General features: G+C 34.1%; 1 pseudogene; it reads right to left on the bottom strand.

Moving 5' to 3' along the window:
• Positions 1-20,030: 20,030 nt before the first annotated feature.
• Positions 20,031-20,882, bottom strand: LOC122729198 (annotated as a pseudogene).
• Positions 20,883-25,023: the final 4,141 nt, after the last annotated feature.

Below are 25,023 nucleotides of genomic sequence, written 5' to 3' on the forward strand. Positions count from 1 at the left end.
AGTCTGGAGAGATTTAGAAGTTTTCTGAACTTCTAAAGAGATGTGAGAAACCTGGGTGACATTGCAAAAGAGGAACTTTTAGAAGGGTGTATAGATTAAGATTAGGAGGGTGTGTGGAGAAGGTAAAGGAGGGACTTTTAGAGGGTTGGCATTGATTATATCCTAATAAAATCTTTTAAAAATCATATGTTTTTGTTAATAGATACAGAAAAAGCTTTTGATAAAGGTTCAACACTCATTTCTATTAAAAATATTGAAGGTATTGGTATAAATGTATTTTTCCTTAAATTGATAAAAATATTTTCTCAAACCATCAGCAAATATTATTATAATGGAGATAACTAGAAGCCGTCCAATAAGGTCAAGTGTGAAATGAGGATCCAGCTGACACCAATATTACTCAATATTGTAGTGGATATCATAGCAACAGCAATAAGAGAAGGAAAAGAAATAGAAAAAATCAGAATAAGGAATAGTATAATCAAACGATTTCTTTTTAAAGACAATATATTGATATACTTGAAAATCCCAAAGAATCAACCAAAAATGTGTTATAATAATATTTTAGCAAAGTAGCAGGATATAAAGGGCAAATCTACATAAATCAGAAACAAATATAATAACCTTGTATTAGACAAACATAAAGATATATGATTTAGGATAAGAATTCATGATTTGGTAAAAAAAATTGTTGGGGAAACTGAAAAGAAGTATGCAGGAAATGGCCATAGATGAATATCTTACAACATTTACAAATATAAGGTCAAATGGATACGTGACCTACATATAAAGATAAATATTATAAGGAAAATTTGAAAGTTGTAGAACATATTACCTATCAAAATTATGGATAGGTGAAGAATTTATGAATAAACAAGAGACAGAAAGTTAGGTATAAAATTTATAATTTTAGTTGCACAAAAAAGAAAGTTTTTGTACAAGGTAAAAATCAATGCAGGCCAGATCAAAAAGGAAACAGAAAATTGGGGGAAAATTATAGTTTTTCAGATAAAGGTCTCACTAAAAATATATAAAGAACTTGTCAAATCTATAAGAATATGAGTCATTCTCCAGTTGATAAATGGTCAAAGGATGTGAACAAGTAGTTTTTGAATGAAGAAATCAAAGCAAGTTATAGTCATATGAAAAAGTGCTCTAAATCATGTTGATTAGAGAAATGGACATTAAAACAACCATGAGGTATCATTTTACACTTACCAGATTGGCTAAAATGTTTGAAAGGGAAAGCAAGAAATGTTGGAGGGATGTGGGAAAAATTGAAACACTAAAAACATTGTTGGTGGAATTGTGTATTGATCCTATCATTTTTGGAGAGCAATCTGGAATTATGCCCAAAAAGTTATTTATACCACTACATGTCTATTTCCAACAATGATTAGGGAGAAAGGAAAACAACTTATATGTACTCAAATGTTTATTAGTTACTCTCTTTGTGGTCACAAAGAACTGGATATTGCAGGGATGCCCATCAATTAGGCAATCATTGAAAAAGTTGTGGCATATGGACTACAATGAAATAATATTGTACTATAAGAAATGATGAACTTAATGATCTTAGTGAAACATGGAAAGATTTGCATGAATAATGAAAAGTAAAATGAATAGTAGTATCAATACTTTTTAAGAACAAAGTTAAATGGATAAGTAGTTTTGACTATTATAATTATCCAGGTTACCTATAAAAGACATATTAAGATAGAAGCTATCTGTACCAGAGAAAGTACTGAAAAATGGAAGTAGGTATACAATAATTCATCTATATATACCTATTGTGTCTAATGCTGGGCATCTCAAGGAGGAGGAAGAAAGAACAAAGAGAGAAAAAAAGAAATTTTCATGATAGCTTTATGGTACTTTTAAAAGGAATAGCAGTTGTACATAGTAGATTTTTAGTTTAATGTGTAATCATCTTTTTAGTATATTATGTTATAGAAACGCTTATTTTATTCTATAAATTTAAAATAAAATAAAATTTTAAAAAGTATATATGACAGGAAAAGTTTAAAAATTCAACATAATAGTCAACTGAAATGATACATTGTTTCATGAGTATAATAATTATGACCACTTAATAAATAATAAATATGAAAAATCCTCTGCCCACCTTTTTATATAATTCAAAGATAGGTAATTGTGGAAGTTTTCCAATTTTCATAAATCATGTAATCCCTTATATCCTATGCTACAATTACCACTAGAATACTCAAATAATATGTATTGAGCATGGAAATCTAGAGAAGAGACAATTTTCAAAATTGTCCCTCATCATGGTTAATAACCATTTTTACTCTAGCAATAAGAATAACATATTAACATTTATAAATATCAAAACAGGAACTATCCCATGTAGTGGTTTGAAGGAAAAATAGGGAAGTAATGTCAACAGAGTGGCAAGTGACTAGACTGTTGAGAGCTAAGAAAACAAAGTCAAGGAACTAGAAGCAGCTATAACCTCTCTTCACATTCTGTTTTATATCAGAGCTCCAAAAGATAAAAAGAGTTATATTAGTACAGTAACCTAACAGATTTTTGGATGCAATGAATACAATTTCATGTCTAATGTTCATAGTAGTCTCTGCATTCAGAAGCTTCATGATGATTTTGTTTTTACTCATCTTATTCTATCACCTTTTATGACCAACTCTATCACTTGCCCTAAAACATAGGTTACTATGTGAGAGAAGAAATTAAAGCCAATTGAAATAAGTATTAATATTTAAGGCACCGGGAAAGCAAATATAAAATTGCTGACAGATTCTGGATCTTGGGACTTCAGTAGAAAAGTCAGTGAGATAGAAAGTTCCATTCCTTAAATATTATGCTCTGTCTAAATTTGATGAAATCTCTGCCCACTTCTACACACCTCTCCAGCTCACTAATTTCCTTCATTCCACCAGAAAAAAACAAAACAAAACAAAAAACCCAAGAAGACAAATTTTCCCTAACCATTTTAAAAGTAACAATCTTAGTTTAGGTCTTTCTCCAAAATTCTCCTACATCAATATTTAATATTTGTCATAAAGGAAAAGAGTCCACTTTCTTGTACTGCTCTAGAAGGTCAAAGATAGGCCCAATAAGTAGAAATTTCTTCTCAGTCAGCATCAGTTCATGTAAGTCCTTCCAGGTTTCTCTGGAACCCTCCTGCTCATCATTTCTTTAAACACTGATGTTTTTAAACTTTGTGTTTTACATTTTCTTCCTCCCTCCCTCCTTGACCCTCCCTATGAAATCAAGCAATTCAATATAAGTCATACATGTACAGTTATGCAAAACATCTTCACATTAGTCAGGTTGTGAAAGAAAATAGACAAAATAACTTTAGGAAGAGGAGCTTACAAATAAAATTATACTTCAATTTGTATTCAGATACCATCAGTTCTTCTTCTGTTGATGGTAGAAATTTCTAGTAATTGGAAAATTCAAGCAGGACTCACCAGAAGTATTTAAAATGGAGACCAATGACTATTGGATGATGTGGGGGAAAAAAATTCCTTATCAAGAATTTCCTACAGGGGCAGCTAGGTGGCACAGTGGATAGAGCACTGGCCCTGGAGTCAGGAGGACCCGAGTTCAAATCCAGCCTCAGACACTTGACACTTATTAGTTGTGTGACCCTGGGCAAGTCACTTAACCCTTATTGCCCAGCAAAATAAATAAATAAACAAACAAACAAATAAATAAAGGATTTCCTGCAGTAATGATATGTGAATAAACTCCTTCTATATTTAAAGATATGGGTGTTTACATTCTTAAATACACACATACATATGCATAGGTATATATATGTGTGTGTGTATATATATGTATATGTATATGTGTATATATATATATATATCACTTGACTGGATAAGGCAAAAAACTAACAACTCTACATTTTTCAACAATTCAAAAAGAATGTAGGCTTGATATCAGTGTCGGGAAAATTTCTAAGTCCGACAGATGAACAAAAAGAACAATTTCCAGGCTGACGCAAATAGGTTTTTTGAGAGAGCTTTAGTCCCCCAAAAAAGCCAGTCATCCAGGAGTTGGGACTGAAAGACCCAGAGTTACAAAATCCATGGGTTTATATACCCTTCAAAAGTTATACTTATATAACATAGTATCAATCTTAATTAGTTGCACTTCTAAAATTAAAGTGAATTCTTGGGAAATATGGGAAAATGCCTATGTGATCATGATGTCAGCATTTTCCAATATTCTTATAAGTCTTATGATAACAACAGGGTGGGTCATAGTCATGCTGCATGACCCCCTCCTATTATTTAAGCATGCCACTGGGTGAGCTGCGTGAACTCCTCGAAACAAGCATGTCACTCATGGTTTCTAAAATATAGTAGTGCTGATTATTGTATCTTGTGATATTACTTAATGCTTGACATTGGAAAGTTAGTCAGAAGAGAGACTTAACCTATTGACCCTAATTGTAATAAAATAATATCTAAATATAATAAAGGACAATTTTTTAGTTAATATATTGATTAGTATTTTAAATCACTTATAACTATGGTAAATCTCTTATAACTAAAGGATAGGGAAAATCTCACTCACATTAGTTAATTAATATATGTCTATATACCAACTTTTAATGATAGGACTTTTTCTTATATCTAACATAATTCCTCTTTCTCAATATTTCCCAAAGAAATCATGGATTCCTTAATCTCCTATGGTCTTTTATAAGTAAATCTCTCTGACTCCATCTCTCAAAATAATAGTTTGCTGAAATTTCAAAAGACCTTCTCACCTGATAAAATAAAAATCAGTTGAGTAAGACAGAGCAGAGGCTCTTGCCCACATTTTGTATATTCAATGTTTATAATAAATTCTACCTGACTCATCTTCTTACCTAAAGTCATTAACAAGCAAAAAACTACCACTTTCAATTCATAAAGAAGAGTGAGAACAAAGTAAAAGTCTACATAGAATGAGATAGTATCTTTTTTTTTTTGCTCATAATTCATAACTAAGTGCTAGAAGGCTACCTGGGTATGCTCATGTGGAAGCAATACAGGAACCTGGAGCAAGTTCTAGGGAGGTGGTCTTTGAGATAAGATTACAGCTTTCACTATCTCTAGGATCCTCAGTATGAGATTCAGGTGCACTCTGGTTTTTTGTCAACTTGAGGAAGGATGCCGTTTCCTCCAGCAGCAAAAATTTTCCTCTTTGACTAGCTCTGACTTAGACTCCTGAGGATTCAGTGCAGGTGGAGAATCACAGCCTTTCCGAATACCAGCTTCCTCCCCACAGAGAAGCAAAGAAGTAATTCTGTGTGAAGAAAATGTAAGACTGTTTATCTTTCATGAGACCCTGGTGGCTGAAATTCCAGTAGAGAGGAAGAATCATGTTACACATTTATAATCTGAAAATGTTTGGACTAATTATGCATCCATGACCTCCTAGAATTTTTTCACCTCATGTCACCATCCCCTGCATAGCTCATATATTATCAGTAGCAATAGCAACAGCCCTATGTGATTCAGGTGATTTTGCAACCAGGGTGGGGAGTCCAAAGAACTATACATCCCAATGGGGCTTATTAGATTCTATCACTTGACTTTCAATCGGGACACAAAGAGTAGGTTTCCCATTGGAAACATTCCCAATCCTGCAGTTTAGAAATACTCAGAGTTCTGACCCTCAGGGGAGGATTAGAACCCTCTAAAGCCTGGGTCCAGTTTATAGTCCTGACTGTTCTTGCTTTCTGTTATCTAGAATCATAGAAAATAAACTCTGAGATCTCTGTAGGCTACAAACCTTAGAAAGCTCAGTGGTTTGGGTGCTTTTTATGATTGTTAGGTATCTATTTAAATATTTTCACTCTATTACAATAGGATTCTATATCATAGGATTATTGTATTTAGTTCTGGAAAGGACCTAAGGGATAATTTCAGGCCCTTTATTTCGCAGATGAAGAAAGCACGGCCAAAAGAGGTGAAAGAATCTTGTCCAAGGTTATGTTGGTAATAAACAGCAGATCTTGGACATCAACCCACATCTTCAGTCTCAGATCTGGTGTTCTCTCTGCTACACAACCCTTCAACTGGAGCTAAATTAGTTTTCATAAACGCAATTAATAAATCAACCAACCCATTAGGTCACAAAGAATTAGTGCATGACAGTGAGTGCTGTGAACTTCTTTTGGCCAAAATAAGGTCCTGTAGTCCATCACATTTCTTTCCCTGGCCTCTAAAGTTTTACCTATTAAAAAGTCATTAACATGCTGATGATTTATGTGGATTTATTTTATATCCTGCTACTTTGCTAAAGTTGTTAATTGTTTCAAGTAATTTTTGACTTGATTCTCGAGGATTCCTTAAGTATACCATCATATCATCTGCAAAGAGTGATAGTTTTGTTTCCTCCTTGCCTATTCTAATTCCTTTAATTCCTTTCTCTTATCTGATTGCTAAAGCTAACATTTCTAGGACAATATTAAATAATAGGGGTGATAATGGACATCCCTGTTTCACCCCTGATCTTATTGGGAAGGCCTCTAGTTTATCTCCATTGCATATCATTCTTGCTGATGGCTTTAGGTAGATACTGTTTATTATTCTAAGGAAAGCTCCCCCTATTCCTAAACTCTCTAGTGTTTTTATTAGGAATGGGTGCTGTAGTTTGTCAAAAGCTTTCTCTGCATCTATTGAGATAATCATATGATTTTGGTTGGTTTTCTTATTGATGTGGTTGATTATGTTAATAGTTTTCCTAATGTTGAATCAGCCCTGCATTCCTGGTATAAATCCCACCTGGTCATAGTGTATTATCCTGGTGATCACTTGCTGTAATCTCCTTGCTAATATCTTATTTAAGATTTTAGCATCAATATTCATTAGGGAAATTGGTCTATAATTTTCTTTCTCTGTTTTTGCTTTGCCTGGTTTTGGTATCACCACCATATTTGTGTCATAAAACGAATTTGGTAGAACTCCTTCTTCACCTATTTTTCCAAATAATTTGTATAATATTGGAATTAATTGTTCTTTAAATGTTTGGTAAAATTCACCCGTAAACCCATCTGGCCCTGGGGATTTTTTCTTAGGGAGTTCATTAATAGCTTGTTCAATTTCTTTTTCTGATATGGGTTTATTTAAGGATTTTATTTCCTCTTCAGTTAACCTGGGCAGTTTGTATTTTTGTAAATATTCATCCATTTCATTTAGATTGTCAAATTTATTGGCATACAGTTGGGCAAAATATTTCCTAATTATTGCTTTAATTTCCACTTCATTGGTGGTAACATCACCCTTTTCATTTTTGATACTGGTAATTTGGTTTTCTTCTTTCTTTTTTTTAATCAAATTAACCAATATTTTATCTATTTTATTGGTTTTTTCATAAAACCAGCTCTTAGTTTTATTGATTAATTCTATAGTTTTTTTGCTTTCAATCTTATTAATTTCTCCTTTAATTTTCAGGATCTCTAATTTAGTGTCTAATTGGGGATTTCTAATTTGTTCTTTTTCTGGCTTTTTAAGTTGCATGCCCAATTCATTAATCTCCTCTTTCTCTTTCTTATTCATGTAAGCATTTAGAGCTATAAATTTTCCCCTAAGCACTGCTTTGGCTGCATCCCATAGATTTTGGTATGTTGTCTCATTATTGTCATTCTCTTGGATAAAGTTATTGATTGTTTCTATGATTTCTTGTTTGGCCCATTCATTCTTTAGAATGAAATTATTTAGTTTCCAATTGATTTTCATTCTACTTTTCCCTGGCTCTTTCTTACATGTAATTTTTATTGCATCATGATCTGAGAAGGATGCATTTACTATTTCTGCCTTTCTACATTTGACTATGATGTTTTTGTGCCCTAATACATGGTCAATTTTTGAAAATGTGCCATGTACTGCTGAGAAAAAGATATATTCCTTTCTATCCCCATTCAATTTTCTCCAGACATCTATCATGTCTAACTTTTCTAGTAATCTATTCACCTCTTTCACTTCTTTCTTATTTATTTTTTGGCTAGATTTATCTAATTCTGAGAGGGGGAGATTCAGATCCCCCACTAGTATAGTGTTACTGTCTAATTCCTCTTGTAACTCATTTAACTTCTCCTCTAAGAACTTGGATGCTATACCACTTGGCGCATACATATTTAATATTGATATTACTTCATTATCTATAGTACCTTTAAGTAAGATGTAATTTCCTTCCTTATCTCTTTTACTGAGATCTATTTTTGCCTGCACTTTGTCTGAGATAAGGATTGCTACCCCTTCCTTTTTTACTTTAGCTAAGGCATAATATATTCTGCTCCAGCCTTTTACCTTTACTCTGTGTGTATCTCTCTGCTTCACATGTGTTTCTTGTAAACAGCATATTGTAGGGTTCTGGTTTTTAATCCACTCTGCAATTCGCTTCCGTTTTATAGCAGAGTTCATCCCATTCACATTCACAGTTATTATTACTGACTGTCTATTCCCCTCCATTCTATTTACCCCCTTTGTACTTTTCCCCCCTTCTTTCACCCTATTCCTCCTCACCGACATTTTACTTCTTATCCCTGCCTCCCCCGATCTGCCCTCCCTTTTTATCACCCCCCTCTCTTTTCTTTACCCTTTTCTCCCTTGCTTTTGTCCTCCCTTCTATCAGTCCCCCCTTTCCCTTCCCCTTTTGTTTCCCTAAAGAATGAGTTAAGTTTCTTTATCCCAATGAACGTATATGTTATTCCCTCTTTGAGTCAAATCTAATAAGAATAGGGTTGAAACCATGTTCCCCCCTCCTTTCTTTCCCTCTATTGTAATAGGTTTTTTCCAACCTCTTCATATGATATAATTCATCCCATTCCACTTCCCCTTTCCTCTCCTCCCCATAGACTCCCTTTTTAACCCCTTAATTCTTTTGTATCATCACATCAAAGACAATTTATATTTATACCCTCTATATAAAGTCCTTCTCTCTGCCCAAATACATTTACAGTTCTTAAGAGTTATGAGTATTATCTTCCTGTGTAGGGATATAAACAGTTTAACCTAATAGGGTAACTTTTTTTTCCCCCTCTGTTTACCTTTTTAAACTTCTCTTGAGTCTTGTATGTTGAGATCAAATTTTCTATTCAGTTCTGGTCTTTTCACCAGGAAAGATTGAAAGTCCCCAATGTCATTAAATGTCCATCTTTTCCCCTGAAAGAAAATGCACATTTTTGCTGGGTAATAGATTCTCGGCTGCAATCCAAGCTCCTTTGCCTTCCGGAATATCATATTCCAAGCCTTGCAGTCCTTTAATGTTGAAGCTGCCAGGTCCTGAGCAATCCTGACTGTGGCTCCATGATATTTAAATTGCTTCTTTCTGGCTGCTTGGAGTATTTTCTCCTTCACCTGATAATTCTGGAATTTGGCTACAATATTCCTTGGAGTTTTCCTTTTGGGGTCTCTTTCAGGAGGTGATCGGTGGATTCTTTCAATGATGATTTTATCCTCTGATTCTATGATATCAGGGCAGTTCTCCTTAATAATTTCCTGGAATATGGTATCTAGATTCTTTTTCTGGTCATGGCTTTCAGGCAGTCCAATGATTCTCAAATTGTCTCTCCTCGATCTGTTTTCCAGATCAGTTGTCTTTGCAATGAGGTATTTCACATTTTCTTCTATTTTTTTCATTTTTTTTATTCTGTTTGACTGATTCCTGGTGTCTCATGGATTCCTTATCTTCCAACTGTCCCACTTTAATTTTTAAGGCATTGTTTTCTTCAGTGAGATTATGCACCTTTTTTTCCATTTGGCTAAGTGAATTTTTTAAGGTATTGTTTTCTTCAGTGAGATTATGCAGCTTTTTTTTTCCATTTGGCCAAATGAATTTTTTAAGGCTTTGTTTTCTTCAGCTTCCTTTTCCAAGCTTAAAGCAGAGATTATTGTAACGAGACTGATAATCAATTTATCCATACTATAAATATAACTGTCTTTCCTTTCCTTATTTGAGAGCTACCTTTCCACTATTCTGGTTCTCTCCATGTGTTCACTCACAGTATTGCAATAAAACTTGGGAAACTGAGTCATTGAGTCTTGTAATTCTTTTGGGATGACTCACAATCAATTTGACCCTCATTCAATCCCACATCAGGGGGGACCAAGTGATTCTCCCCATCTTTCTTAGTCTTTTCTTCACCCTCACTCCAAGGTACAGTTCTGCTGCTGAAAGTAGGATTCATCTGGATTGAGGAGTTTTGGGTGGAGACAGATACATTTATCTAGATGGCTGAAGATTTAGCCTAAGCACACTTAGGTTGAAACCATTTTGCATTCTATCAGCTTAGGTGGGATCCTGCATTCTTTCTCTGATGTTGTCTTCTTCTTTTCTTTTTTTAACCAAGATTTGAGTGACCTAAGTCATGAATCCCGAGACTTCATTTTAATATAACATACCCCCAATCACATCAACCAATTAGATTTGATTGCTATGGATAGACCTCCTAAAGTTAAAAGGATACATAAACTGTAACCCCATCATCATTAGGAAGTCTTTGGTCGAGAGAGACCCCGTAGATGATCTTTTTCTTAATAACCAGCTGGCCTGTTAATAAAATGATTAAATTACCCAGAAACTATGTATAATATTTTTAAATGTCACACACTTCAAATTGGGGTAAAGGTTCATGTCAAATAGTATGGGGGATTAATGCTACTTTGATATTTTCCTCTGTCTCAGGCAGAATGAATTGGATATTAGATTAATGATAGGCTAAATATGATTGCTACGAGCAAATTTGTTACTAAATCACAGAGTACCATAAAGTACTAAGTATTTATTTTTTCTTGGATATTCTTTTTATCCTTTGTTTTAAGAGATGGTAGTCTGGGAATGGGGAAGAAAGATATACTGGAAATTAAAGCTGATGTAAAACCCCAATATGTCAATAAAGATTTCTTTTAAACTTTGGTATCAGAGTGATAACAGATTACATGGGGGATGTTTAGAAAAGACAGGAAATAATTTGGAGAAGGCATGTAAAGATAGAGGTCATAAATATTATCTGAAATAACAAGTCAAAAATACTCCAAAATAAAAAATGAGAGAAAGAAGATGGGCAATCTAAGAATCTCAAAAGGGAATAGACTCACATAACAGGAAGAGCAAAGTTCCAGGAAAGGAAGAAACAATAAAAAACATGAAATGAAGTAAAATCCTCTATGATAAATATTACTGATCAAAGTAATACAAAGAAGAATATATTACTGAAGTAATCACAACACCAGCTTCATGAATGGAACAATAATGAAACTCCTGTAATACACATCAAAAATAGAAAATAAATACATTAGGAAATGTTATATCTACAGTTTTGACCTTATTTAGATGAATTTTATCCAAAAAGTAATCAGACAAAAGGATATTGAAGCCAGATGATTGTGAGATATGTGGAAAATTTAAATAAGAGTAAAAGGACTGTTCAGGGGAAAACAATATTGCGAAGTGGGATAATAAGAAGGCAAAACCGAGATCAAAGATCAACTCCATTGGATTTGATGTAGGAGGGCAAAAAGGGTTAATAGAAATAACCCAAGACCCTATTTTCCTGCCCATATCAAAGGACATTTTTAACATTTCTGGCAAAAATTAGGATCTAGAAAAGGGACTAGAGAGATAGTTCTTTCTAGGAAAGGGAGGAGGACAGGGAAGCAAAAACATTAAAAGTTATGGAAGTAAAAAGTAGAAATTTAGGGATTGTTTCATTAACTCAATCAACAAATATTTATTAGAGCCCTAAGATGGCCCAGGAACTATGCTGATGACTGAAGATACAAAACAAATACAAAAAAAAGGTCTTTTTCCCTCCAAGAGCTAACATGCCAATAGATATATTTTATATATACATATATAAAACTAGGATTGAAGCAAATCTACTGAATTAGAGTATTATACTTATTCTATTCAACAAATATTTATTATATATAAGCCATTGTGATAAGCACTAAAGAAACATACTGTGCAGCATATGATAGATGAAAACAAATGTAACAACTAAAACTATGAATGTAATAGTGTTAATTCTTCATTTGTGCAAAAATATTTTAGATTTGCTAAAAATGAAAGAACATCAGTACCCACACATTAATTAGAAAGGCATTTCTACTTGAAAGTCAAAAATTGATGTAGTACAAGACAAAGCTGAATTAGCATTATAAAGTTAAGGAATTAACCATGGGAGCTACTGTGGGAATTTATTGTGATTTGGGGATCCTGTGTTTGAGCTGAGATTAAAGAGCCTTAGGCCCTCAGGGTTTTTTCTCTGTTTATTCAGAACTGCTCCTCCCCCTCCACTTCAGTGGGTTGAGATGAGAAGCCACCTGGGCCTTAGGAAATGCAGGCCAGGTGGACAGAGATCTGGGGCTTGCTCTGCTGGTCCCAGGTGGGTAGAAGGGGGCATGGCCCCGTTAACCCTGGGTGTGGTGCGCAGTGGCTCACTCAAGCCCTCCTGCTGGCAGCACACCAGCAGCGAATTAGCTTGGCGTGTGAGGGGGCACAGTGAACCCGAGGTTTGAGGGAGGTTTGAGGATATATAGCCTGGGAGGACACTGGAGGACTAAGAGAACACAAGGAGGAGGTCGGTGAGAGAGGAAGTGCTTGGGGGAGGGGGGGGTTGTCGTGACAGTACAGAAAGGGGGGTTTGCTAAGGAGATGGTGGCTACAGTAAAGAAAGGGGGTTCATCTCTACAGGACAGAGTAAGGGGCTTTTCAGGGGTCCCTATAGTGCAGAGAGGGAACTTAGATGTAAAGGGCGAATTTCTAGAAAAAGGTCAGTTGGTACAGAGACACAGGACACAGGAGGATACTAAGAAAGTTGAGGCAGGCAAAGATTAAACGCAAATGGCAGTGCAGAAGAGATAGTTATAAGATAAAGTGCGAGTTCATTGGCAGAAATTCAAAGGTCCGTATTTTACTTTTGTTATCCTTGTTTCTACATTTAACTCCAAATTTATTCACCTAAATAAACCCCATTATTGCTTTAATTAAAAGAGGCATTTCAATCCTTTTTTTTTTTCTTATCAGTCTGAGAGGCAGTGGGAAAGAACAGCCCTAACAGACTGGCTTAGGATATTAATACACAGTCAGATAGCCAGTCAAAAGTCCACAGATTATCCCCCAAGTTAGCTAAATATTTTACATTTGAATGGCGACCACGAAGGGATTTACAGCCCAATTATAATTTTTCTAAAGGTAATAATTTTTCTTATAGTTATAAGTTTCATATAGCCCATAGTTAGTAAAATTTTCAGATTAGATTAGAGTATACAAAATTTTACACTACATAATACTTAAAAGAACCATTGCTAATTCAGCTCCAGTCAATAGACATCTCTTAAGAACCTACAATTAAAAGTGTATCACATATTTAAAAGTCATAGAAATTAATTTTGAAAGAAAACAACTGAATTAAATATATAAAATATGCATATACATATAATATAACTTTAATAATGAGAGACTTTAATATCTACTAACAAAGTTAACAAATCATTTGTAAAGATAAATTAGATTTGTTAAGATAAATCAGATAGGAACCAGTAGCAAGGGCTTGATCACAGATCCTATGTTGATTGAGGAGATGATCTGAATCTAAGAGTAGTGGGCAAGGGCAAGGAGCATTCACAAGCTGGTTATCTATCAGATTGATCTGAGTCCTTCAGCTGTTTTACAAGGTCAAGGCACTCGGCAAAAGAAATAGCCAGCAGTTTTGTCCCTTGGAGCCTCAGTACTTTTTGCTCAGCTGACAGAGTCTGTGGTCATCAGCAGTCTATTAGAGTTCTGACTGGGCAAACCAATACCGGTGTAACTCAAACTCTTATATGGTCAGGAGTTTGGAAAGACCACATCAGGAGGATAGTGTTCAAAAATTGCCCAGGAGAAAAATGCTTTGGGTTGAATGGATTAGAAAATAGAATTCTACAATATGTTGCTTACAAGTAGCCCCACTTGAAACATAAATGATTAATTTGGATTTAAAATAAGAGGCCAGAGCAAGACTATTATGCTTCAGATGAAGTGGAAAAATAATCATTTTTGCTAGATTATGATTGAGTCCAAATATACATAGTGCAAATTATAAAATGATACCTGGGTCATATTCATGTAAATTTAATTTCATTTAATATGAATGCATGCAAGCACACTGAGAGCTTCAACATGCCATTTTATTATCTGCCTGCACTTTTCTATTTTTTGTGCACATAGTACCAATAGTTACCTTAATTTTTGAGTGTCCTTAATAAAATGGATAGTAGGAAAAATACATCAAATGGAAAGCACTTCCAGTGCAGGAAAGAAGTTTGTTATTAAATTACAACAAAAATTGAATAGCATAAATGCAATCATAGTAATTAAAAATAGGATGAGATATCAGAATATCTGAATCTATGTTTTTGAAAACTATTTTAAAAATAGTCAGAATAAAATACAAGGTTTCAAAGTTTCATAAGATCTTTGTGTTTTGCAAGCAACTACAAGGAATGGAGCCATTACAATGATAAAACTAGAATACTTTTTAGCTGTCTGGATTACATATTTTAATAAAAATACATTCTGTGCAGAGCATAAGAAGGATGCACTATGCTCGGAGTCACAAAGATTAATTATGTGCAATCAATGATTAGTTACTAGCTATGTCTCTTAATTTGGCATTGTTTTAGTTTCCCTCATCTACAAAATGGAGATGATAATAATAACACCAACTTCCCCAGGTTCATTCTGAGGAACAAATGATAAAAAAAAAAATTGTAAAGTACTTAGCAAAATCCCTAGTTTATAGTAATTGCTCTATACATGTTGGCTATTGTTGATTATCATTATTCTTTATACAAAAACTTCAAGTTTATGTAAGACAGTGATAGGAAATGGAAATTAAATGGATAATCAAGAACCTTTTTTATCAGGGTCATATCACAATTTTATTTAATTGTAAATTTTCTTAGTTCATTTTGACCTAATTTGGGAGAGTTTAAAACATTATTTCTATTACTATTTTTATTACTTCAGTAAGTAATAAAAGTCAGCACAGGTACAGTCAATTCAGCATTGGCCTGAGAATCATAAGACCTAGGTTCATGCTGCCTTAGGACACTAAACTAGCTGAATGACCTTGGAATAGAACTTCACCTCTGTGAGAATTGGAATGACACCCACTGCTGGAAGGGATATAGTGAGCTCTGGTCTGAAAAAGAAACCATGTGACTTTTAGCATTTCAGAAGGGACCTTTTCTGGGGTTTCGTAGGTCAGTTTGGTGTCAGGAAATGATGTTTGCTCATGGGTCCTGTCAATCAGGCTACCAGCCAATTACTTTGAGCTATGGTGTGTTGGATGGCCTGTTTCTGGTTTCACAGGGAAGGCTTCATGGAGAAGCCACGGGGGAAGCAAGGCCTTTTTGGTTCCTACTTGAGCTTGTGGGTCAGATGCTGGGCTTTCTTAGAGATAGTTAGATGTAGTTTGACTTTTACCTGTCTCTCTCTCTCCTCACCAACTTCTGATGCACTTTAATAAATACTTAAAATTCTAAACTCTTGCTAAAGCTTCTAATTTAAGGTGACCACTCATTAGATTTTAGACATCAAAGCTAGAATTTTAGGCCCTTACAGATTGGCAAGCCAGCCAGGAGAATGCTGAACCCTGTGATCTTTTGATCTTCCAGTTGGGTAAGGATTTTTACCTAACTCCCATGTGCTGTCTCTTTAAGTTTTAAATTAGCTGCTAAGTATATAGTTTGACTCTTACGTACCCTTTTTCTAATTTTAGCCTCCTATTTTCTTTTCTTTCTTCTTTCTTTTTTTTTTTGTTTTGGTGAGGCAATTGGGGTTAAGTGACTTGCCCAGGGTCACACAGCTAGTAAGTGTCAAGTGTTTGAGGCCGGATTTGAACTCACATCCTCCTGAATCCAAGGCCGGTGCTCTATCCACTGTGCTACCTAGCTGCCCCAAAGCCTCCTATTTTCAATGGATCAAAAAAGCCTTCCTAAATTTTACCCTTGTAAGTTTCCTTTCACGGCTATTCACCCAAGCCAAAGTTGACATCATTTTTTGCATTTGGTCCTTATGAATTCAAATTTCCATTCCTATTTAAATTTATATTCTTATTTTCCTTTGTGTTATAATGAGGACATTTTTGAATTACAGGAAGGGGATTGATGATAATACATTTAATATCATTTGAGGCTCCCCCCTTTTGAAAATAATCACAGCATGGGACATTTATAAGCTGCCAATTCAGCCAGTCATGACAAAAGCAAGACTTATCAAACTGTGTTTTATGTGGCATAAAAAATATTCTAGCTTACTGGAAAACAAATGGTTAGAGAATGGATCTTTTGACCACTTAACACTGAAAACTCTACAAATGATCCTTTACTTGGCGTCCCCCAAAGATTTAACTTATTGGAACCTCTGGAATGTAGCAAGTAAGGAACTGACCAAAAAGGGAGAAAAAGAGGAGGACTCTGAGCCTGAACTTGAATGTAAGCCTATCTCTCAGGCTGAAACATCAACCAAGGAAATAAAAAAGGAAAAAAGAGAAATTTCATGTGTAGAGGAGACAGAGAGGATAAAAATGCTTCCCCTTCATGAGATCCCCTGCCATGATAAAAGGGGTGTTGTAGTGAAGTTCAGGGCCTATATACCTTTTGACCCCAAAGATTTAAGTTTATGGAAATTAGAAATTCCTAAATTTGATGAGGATCCCACAGCAGTTATCAGCCAGTTCAGGGCAATTTTCAGAGGATATAAGCCCACTTGGAATGATGTTAATGATCTCATGGAAATGATATTATCCCCAGGGAAAAGAGCTGATATAATAACTGCAGCCAACACCCTGTAAGCAATGGGAAAAATTGATATTGGATGGCCTGTTCAAGACCCTGCCTGGGACCCCAATATCCCTAGGCATTTTGATACATTGAAGGATGCAAGGGAAACATTGTTGAAGACAATGGAATTCTGTCCTAGAAAGACTGATAAATGGCAAAAATTTATAGATACAGTTCAGGGACCTGATGAGAGACCAAATATAGTGAGCTGCTATGAATAGTTTTGTTAAAATAGGTCTTTTTTTTTGCTTTTTTTTGGGTATGCCTTTTTGATATAAACCTAGCAGTGTCATTGCTGGATCAAAGTATATCACAGTTCTAAAGCTCTTGGGTATAGTTCCAAATTGCTATGCAGAATATCAACAAACTTTTAAAAAGGGAGAAACAAGCTTATTCTTGGAGAGATAAGTTAGAGAACTTACATTTTTAAGAAAGAAAAAATACAACTTGAATTTAAAGTGGCTATAGTTTATCAACCATTTTTTTGTTGGTCATTGGGATGAAAGAGAAGGTGGTTTTAAAATTAAGCCAGTGGTTGTTCACTGTTTTCAAAAATCCTTGTGGTGTGAGAAGATACAACCATATAACCATCTAATTAAAAAATAAAAATTTTGAAAAATCAAAGAAGAGATTAAGAAAACAACTGAATTAATGAATAAAACTTCAAGCTGGCTTGGGAAAAACAATAAAAATCGACAAGCCATTAGGTAATTAGATTTTTTTAATGCAGTTGAAAATTTAACATTATCAAAAGTTTAAAATGGAGAATTCTGAACAGATGAATAAAAGGATAAGAATTATCAGAAACTATTTGCCCATTTATGTACATGTAAACTAATAATCCAAATTAAATAAATATTTTTAAAAGCACCCAAGTTAACATAACAAGAAAAAGAGAATTTAAATAACACAATACCAGAAAAAGAAACTGAATAAATCATAAATTAACTCATCAAGAAAAAAAAAAGTATAGGACCAGATGGATTTGCAAGTGAATTCTTTCAAAATCCAAACAACAATTAATTCTAATGTGATGTAAATTCTGTATAAAAATAAAAAAAAGAAGAGAGCCTTAAAAATCCTTCTATTTCAAAAATATGATCTTGATACCTGTGAGAAAATGGGAAGTTGTCTCCTCTCAATGAAGATATAACAGTCAATCATAACCCTCCTGACCTGCTTGTAGGACAAAGATCTCAGATCCTTTCCTTCCCCCTCCAGCAAATGAAATCACATGGTTCTAGAGCCTGAGCTGGTCTCAATTAGGTCCAACTAGTCTCAATTAGGACCCGATAGCTAGTCTTTCCTGTAGATTGTAACCCTTGAGTAATCAATTAGTGATGAAAAAGGGGAGGGTCTATTTGCACTAAGGACTAGGGGATAAAATGGGACCTGCCTCCATTTGGAGCACCCATTATCTGCACACTACTGTGCCTCCTCACAAGAAGAAAATAAAATAGCCTTTTGTCACATTGCTGCTAAGAAAAAAAAAGGGTTTTTTAATTAAAAATAAATCTTTAAAATATCACAAGTTATTAACCACATGATTCTTTCAGATCACTAATAAGTTATAATAATGTCACTAACAAGAAAACCAGAAATAAAAAATTCTATTTAATCTCATACCAAGCAAATTTGTCAAATATAAAGGGAACAGATGATGCTGAAGGCATTGTAGAGAAACATTTTTAGTGTAACTATGGATTGATCCAACCATTCCAAAAGGCAAACGGGAAGTATGTGAAAAAAAGTAATTAAAATGTCCATACCTTTGGACTCAGAAATCTCACTGCTAGGATTATATCCCAATGAGATAAAAAACAAACTGAAAGATCCCGTAGGTACCCCAAATACTTATAACTTCACCTTTTATAGAAGCAAAGAAACTAAAAACCAAATTAAATGTAGAATGTCTACATAAATTGTTGCACATGAATGTAATAGTGTACTGCTTCACTGTAAGAAATGATGAATATGAAGAATATAGAGGAATAAGAGAAGACATACAAACTGAAACAAAATGAAGTTGACAGAATCAGGGATACACAATACACATATATACACATATATGTATATATATGTACACACATATGTGTGTATATATACACACACACATATATTTATGTATTAACAAAAAGAAAAAATAGAAACACAACCAAATGCTGTGCAGTCTTATACTTTATTCCTTCTGTGTAATCTAAGATCCAAAGACACTGTCCTTCTGCCTATTCTTGTACATGACACTCTATTTCCTCTTTCTACTGGCATTCCCCCATGACTAAATGTTTTCCCTCTTCACTTACTCTTGGCTTCAGTGCTTTCTTCTAGTCTCACCTAAAATCCCACCCTCTACAAAAAATCTTTCTTGAAGTCTCTAAATCTAGTGCCTTCCTGGTAAGATTACCTTCCATTTACACTGTACATAAAATGAATGTAAATAGGTATTTAAATCTGTCTTCTCTAATTAATGTCAGCTCCTTGATGGAAGGAATACTGCATTGCCTCATGTATCCCCACTGCTTAGCATAGTAACTACTTAATAAATATTGTTGACTGAATGACTGAATGTGTAAATGGCCAAAGTGTTTCCCAGAGAATAGATGAAAAAACAACTTCCCTATATAATTTGAAGATTTTGGTGCTTATGCATAAGGATATGGATATACAACATTGCAGATACTGTTCATCCAATTTTTATTCTTTATAACACAGGAAGACTCTTATAATAGGGAAGAGATGGATTCATTTGGAAGTAAATATAATATGAAAGCAAAGTATATCAATATTGATTTTAATAAAGGTCATTAGTACAATTGATTTGATAATTTCCCTGAACTGTACTGACATCCACAATCTAAAAGGGTAGGACACAGAAAAAAAAAAGCTTCAATGGGATCATAGGAAGTATGGAGGTATGTCAAAGAATAAAGGGAAATGTAATTTTTTTAAAAAAAGGAGTTTCATACCTATGGAAATGCTCTAGGAGGGAGTTTAAGGAGAAAAAGGGAACACGAGAAATAGAACAAAAAAAAAGGAAAAAAAGGTTGATTTAAACTCATGGCACTTCTCAATTTGTCATAAAATCCAAAGTTACTATTTCCTACCCTTCTTCCATAAAAAAGTTCCATCCAATCTCTGAACCTTATATCTTATTCCTAAGTACTCTCCTTAGGGCACCCTTTACCTCTGCATTTCTCAGGCTATAGATCAAAGGATTTAAGGTAGGATTAAAGAAGCTGTAAAACAAGAAAAGAATTTTCTGTTGTTCCTCGGAATTCCTGGATTTAGGGACCATGTATGTGATGATGGCACTACCAAAGAAAAGCCCTACCACACAGAGGTGGGAGGAGCAGGTGGAGAAGGCTTTCTTTCGACCTTCCCCTGACTGGATTCTCAGGATAGCACCAAGGATACATGTGTAGGAGATTAGGACTAAGCAGAGGGGTCCAACAAAGATAAACACAGAAGCAACAAAAATGACCAATTTGTTGAGCCATATGTCCCCACAGGCAAGTTTCAGTACAGATAGGGTTTCACAGAAGAAGTGGTTGATTTCCTGAGGCCCACAGAAGGGCAGCCTAAGGAGGAGAAGCACATGGACCAATGCCAGAAGGGATCCAAATGCCCAGGATGTGATAGCCAGTGCCATACATACTCCCCAGTTCATAATGACAGTATACCTGAGGGGATGGCAGATTGCCACATATCGGTCATAGCTCATCATAACCAGCAGAAGGCATTCAATGTGGCCAAATGTCATAAAGAAATAGGTCTGTATCATGCAACCTGCAAAGGAGATGGGCTTGGCTGGATCCAGGAGATTTGCCAGCATTTCAGGTACTGTGTTTGATGCATAAGAGATGTCAACAATGGCCAATTGTGAGAGGAAGAAGTACATAGGAGTTTGGAGTCTGGAATCAAGACAAATCAGTCCCAGGATAGCTCCATTTCCCAGAAGAGTGAAGATGTAGAGCAGGAAGAAGATCCCAAAGAGAACTAGGTGCATCTTAGGACTAACAAGAAACCCCAGCAAATGAAATCTGTCACTGTGGTCTGGTTGTTCTCCATAACCCTATAATGAAAAAAAGACATTGAAGGAAGATATTAAAATGCAAGTTTAATGCACTTCCACTCAATCCCATGAAATACATAATTGTTGATCTTTGTTAATTCTTCTTTGTTGATGTTGGGGAAGATAGCAGAGAGAAGGCTGAAAGCAATAATAAATACTTCTAATGATTCTTTAACTTGCTTTCTTATACATATTTTTGTAGATTATTTTGATCTTCTATATATTTGTTGCCCTTCCCAAAGTTAAACTCTAAAAATGGTCTAGCAATACAGGAAACTAGAAATGTGTAGACCTGTATAAGGATACAGAAGTACTATGTAAACTTTTACAATGTAAGAAAAGGTAATGTCTCTGTGATGGTAAGAAATAATATATTATTTTCGGAAAGGAAATTATTCCAATTATTTGGGTTTCCCTCAAATGTTAATTGAGAGGATGAGTTATTTCAAGGTCTTTAGTACAACTGGTTTAGGTCAGAGGCAAAAAGGAGTGAGTATGTATTATGGTTGCTGCCCATTAAATAAGTCTGAGTATATATGCTTCTAACTTTCTGGTCAACAAAATACATTTACTATTCATCCCTTCCCCCCATAAGCCTAAAGTTAATTGGTAATAGATGATTCTGTTACTATGCATGATGAATAAGTCAAAGGTATTAAAAGTCTAGGTCACTTTAATGATGAAGGGTCATGTTATTTTTTTTTTTCTCCTGAGAGGTAACCAACAATTGGATCTAAGTACATTTTCTTTTTAACCTTTAATTTTCTCCCACTGGACAATTTCTCATCAATCTCATAAGCATTTGTATTTCCAATGTAACTCAAGTATGTTGAATTCGAGAGAAGCCATATATATGCAAAGTGTCCCATAGAAGACAGTTGGCAAAAACACCTATTACTATTATCTTGTGGAGTGGGAATAGTCACTGAACACTGAAAAGACCTAATGTCAGATACTCAGATACATTCTCATTGGGAAGAAATAGAAGGACAAAGGAAATAGCATCAAGGAGAGCCTAATTTCATGAGTTCTTTAGAAAAATAATGAAACATCTAAAATGTATGAAATACTATATCTATGTGATATTACAAAAATTAGCTTATACCACAGCAATGCATTTTCCTGTAGTGACAGTGAAAGGTATAAGGGAGGAAAGTATTATTTTTAATCTATCTAAGATATAGTAACTTTTGCATCCCATCACATCTGCCATCCTTGGGGAAAATTCAAAGCTGATGAAATTTTTGTGTGGCAAAAGCTTTGGTAAGACAACAATCACTAGAGTAATAATTAATATTTATACAGAAAGCTTTAAAATTTGCTCAGTGTTTTATATGTATTATTTCATCTGATCCTCACAATACTCCTAGGAAGTAGGTGGCATTATTATCAACCTGTTGCAAATATAGAAATAGAGATTTAAAAAAAAAAAGATGATGGACCTTACTCAGGATCACATAGCTAGTACGTGTTTGTGTTAGGATTTAAACCCAGAGGATCCAATCCCAAAACTCTATTAACTATGCTGTTTAACTGGTTAGAGAAAAGACATTCTACTTCATCTATTGCTAGTTTTTGCTTATTAGTGAAAAAAAGAAAGTTTCAGTAGGATTCATTGGAAGGATGATGGTTTCAATGGTTTTAGTAAGTGGCACATACCCAGAAAAAAAATTCCTGACCCACTGATGATTTAAAAAATTTTAATTCATGTAGAAAATAGCATCAAGAACTCACTTCAGGGATTTAATAATGTGTCAAAGTTAAAATTGATTCAGTTAAAAACTCAACATTTCAATCATGTATATAGATAATTGTTCTCTTTCAATACATCTGCATGTCATTTAGGAGACCCTGGATTCAAAAAGGCTGTGCCAGCCATTAACACAATCTGGTTGTTTCTGTCAAGCAGGAAATACTTTAAGTACAGGTTTAACAGTGCATTCTATATCTGTCATTCACAAACCATCATAGCTAAGTATGGAGAGTCTCATTACTACATGGTCTAAAGGATGATGTAATTTTTAGTCAGAGAAACTCTTAAAGACCTTATACTGAGATTGAGGTTGCCATGTATATTATAATAACACTAATAATATCAAATATTATTGAAATATTCAAGTTTTATAATATAGGATTTCATTTTATGTCATGGATTCTGACATCTGACTTTGAACAGAGTAAAAAGGCTGAGAATGAAAATATTAAGTAAAAGTAAAATGGAGGGAAATTCTGATAAATAGCAATTATTATTATTATTATTTTTAGGAATGCTTTGGCTACATGAAAAAAGTTCATAATTGTCATTATCTTTAATGAAATTTTCTACTATTTCTATGACCATTCTTTGGCCTTCCCATATTTAGAATCAAATAGCAATTATAACTTTGAAAGTGAATGTGATAGACTCACCCAGAAAATTGAAAAGAATAGCAGGATGGATTAAAAATTAGAACCCAACTATATGTTGTTCACAAAAAAAATTAAGAATGAGAAATGCACATAGACTTTAAATGGGGGGTTGGACTAGAATTTCTTATGCTCCCACTGAAGCAAAAAAAAAGGCAGGGGTAGCAAGTATGACCTCAGACAAAATTATGGCTAAAGGATATTTAATTGAAATAGAGTAACAGGGTAGCTACATTTTGATAAAAGATGCCATAGGCAATGAAGCAATATCAATATAGAACCCATATGCACCAAATACTATAGCATTTAAAATTTTTAAGAAAAAAAAATTAATGAATTATAGGTGGAAATAGTATTAAGGAAGTTAAATTCTCCCCTCTCAGAACAAGATAAATATAACCAAAAACTAAGAAAGAAGTTAAGAAAGATAAATATGATAGATATCTGTAGAGAATTGAATGAAAATAGAAATGAATGCAACTTTCTCTCCATGGCTCATGGTAGCTTTACAAAGACTAACCATATATTAAAACATAAAAAATTACATTTAAAAAGAAAAAAGCCGGAATATTAAAAGTATGCTTTTCATATCATAATACAGCAATATTACATTTAATATGGGACCATAGAAGTATAGATTAAAAACCAAATGTAGATTAAACTACCTAATCTTAAAGAACAAATCACTTAGAAAATCCTAGCTAATCAACTAAAAACCTGCTTGAAACATTTAACAACTTTAGCAAAGTGGCAGGATAAAAATAAATCCACATAAATCATCAGCATTTCTATACATGACCAACAAAGTCCAGCAGCAAGAGATAGAAAGAGAAATTCCATTTAAAGTAATGGTAGACAATATATAAAATACTTGGGAATCTGCTTGCCCAGACAAACCCAGTAACTATACAAACACAATTACAAAACACTTTTCACACAAATAAAATCCAATCTAAATATTTGGAAAAATATCAACTGGCATGGATAGGCCGAGCTAATATAATAAAAATGACAATTCTACCTAAATTAATGTATTTATTCGGTGCCATGCCAATCAGACTACCTAAAAATTACTTTATAGAGCTAGAAAAAATAATAACAAAATTCATCTGGAAAAACAAAAAAGGTCAAGGATATCAAAGGAACTATTGAAAAAAAATGCACAGGAAGGTGGACTAGCTGTACCAAATCTGAAGCTTTACTATAAAATGTCAGTCATCAAAACTATTTAGTACTAAGAAATAGAGTGGTGGATCAATGGAATAGGTTAGGCACAGGAGACACAGTAGTAAATGACTTTAGTAATGTACTGTTTGATAAACCCAAAGACTCCTGCTTCTGGGATAGGAACTCACTATTTAACAAAGACTGCTGGGAAAACTGGAAGATAGTACGGCAGAAACTAGGCATAGACCAACATCTTACATCTTATACTAAAATGAGGTCAAAATGGGTACATGATTTAGATATAAAAGGTGATACTATAGGTAAATCAGGAGAGAAAGGAATAGTTTACCTCTCAGATTTATGGAAAGGAGAACAGTTTATGACCAAACAAGAGATAGAGAATATTATGAAATGAAAAATGGATGATTTTAATTACATTAAATTAAAAAGGGTTTGTACAAACAGAAGCAATGCATCCAAAATTAAAAGGGAGTATAGCCAGTATTTCTGATAAAAGCCTCATTTCTAAAATATATTGGGAACTAAATCAAATTTATAAGAATC

Source organism: Dromiciops gliroides, chromosome 5 (assembly GCF_019393635.1).
Source record: "Dromiciops gliroides isolate mDroGli1 chromosome 5, mDroGli1.pri, whole genome shotgun sequence".
Classification (NCBI taxonomy): Eukaryota; Metazoa; Chordata; class Mammalia; order Microbiotheria; family Microbiotheriidae; genus Dromiciops; species Dromiciops gliroides.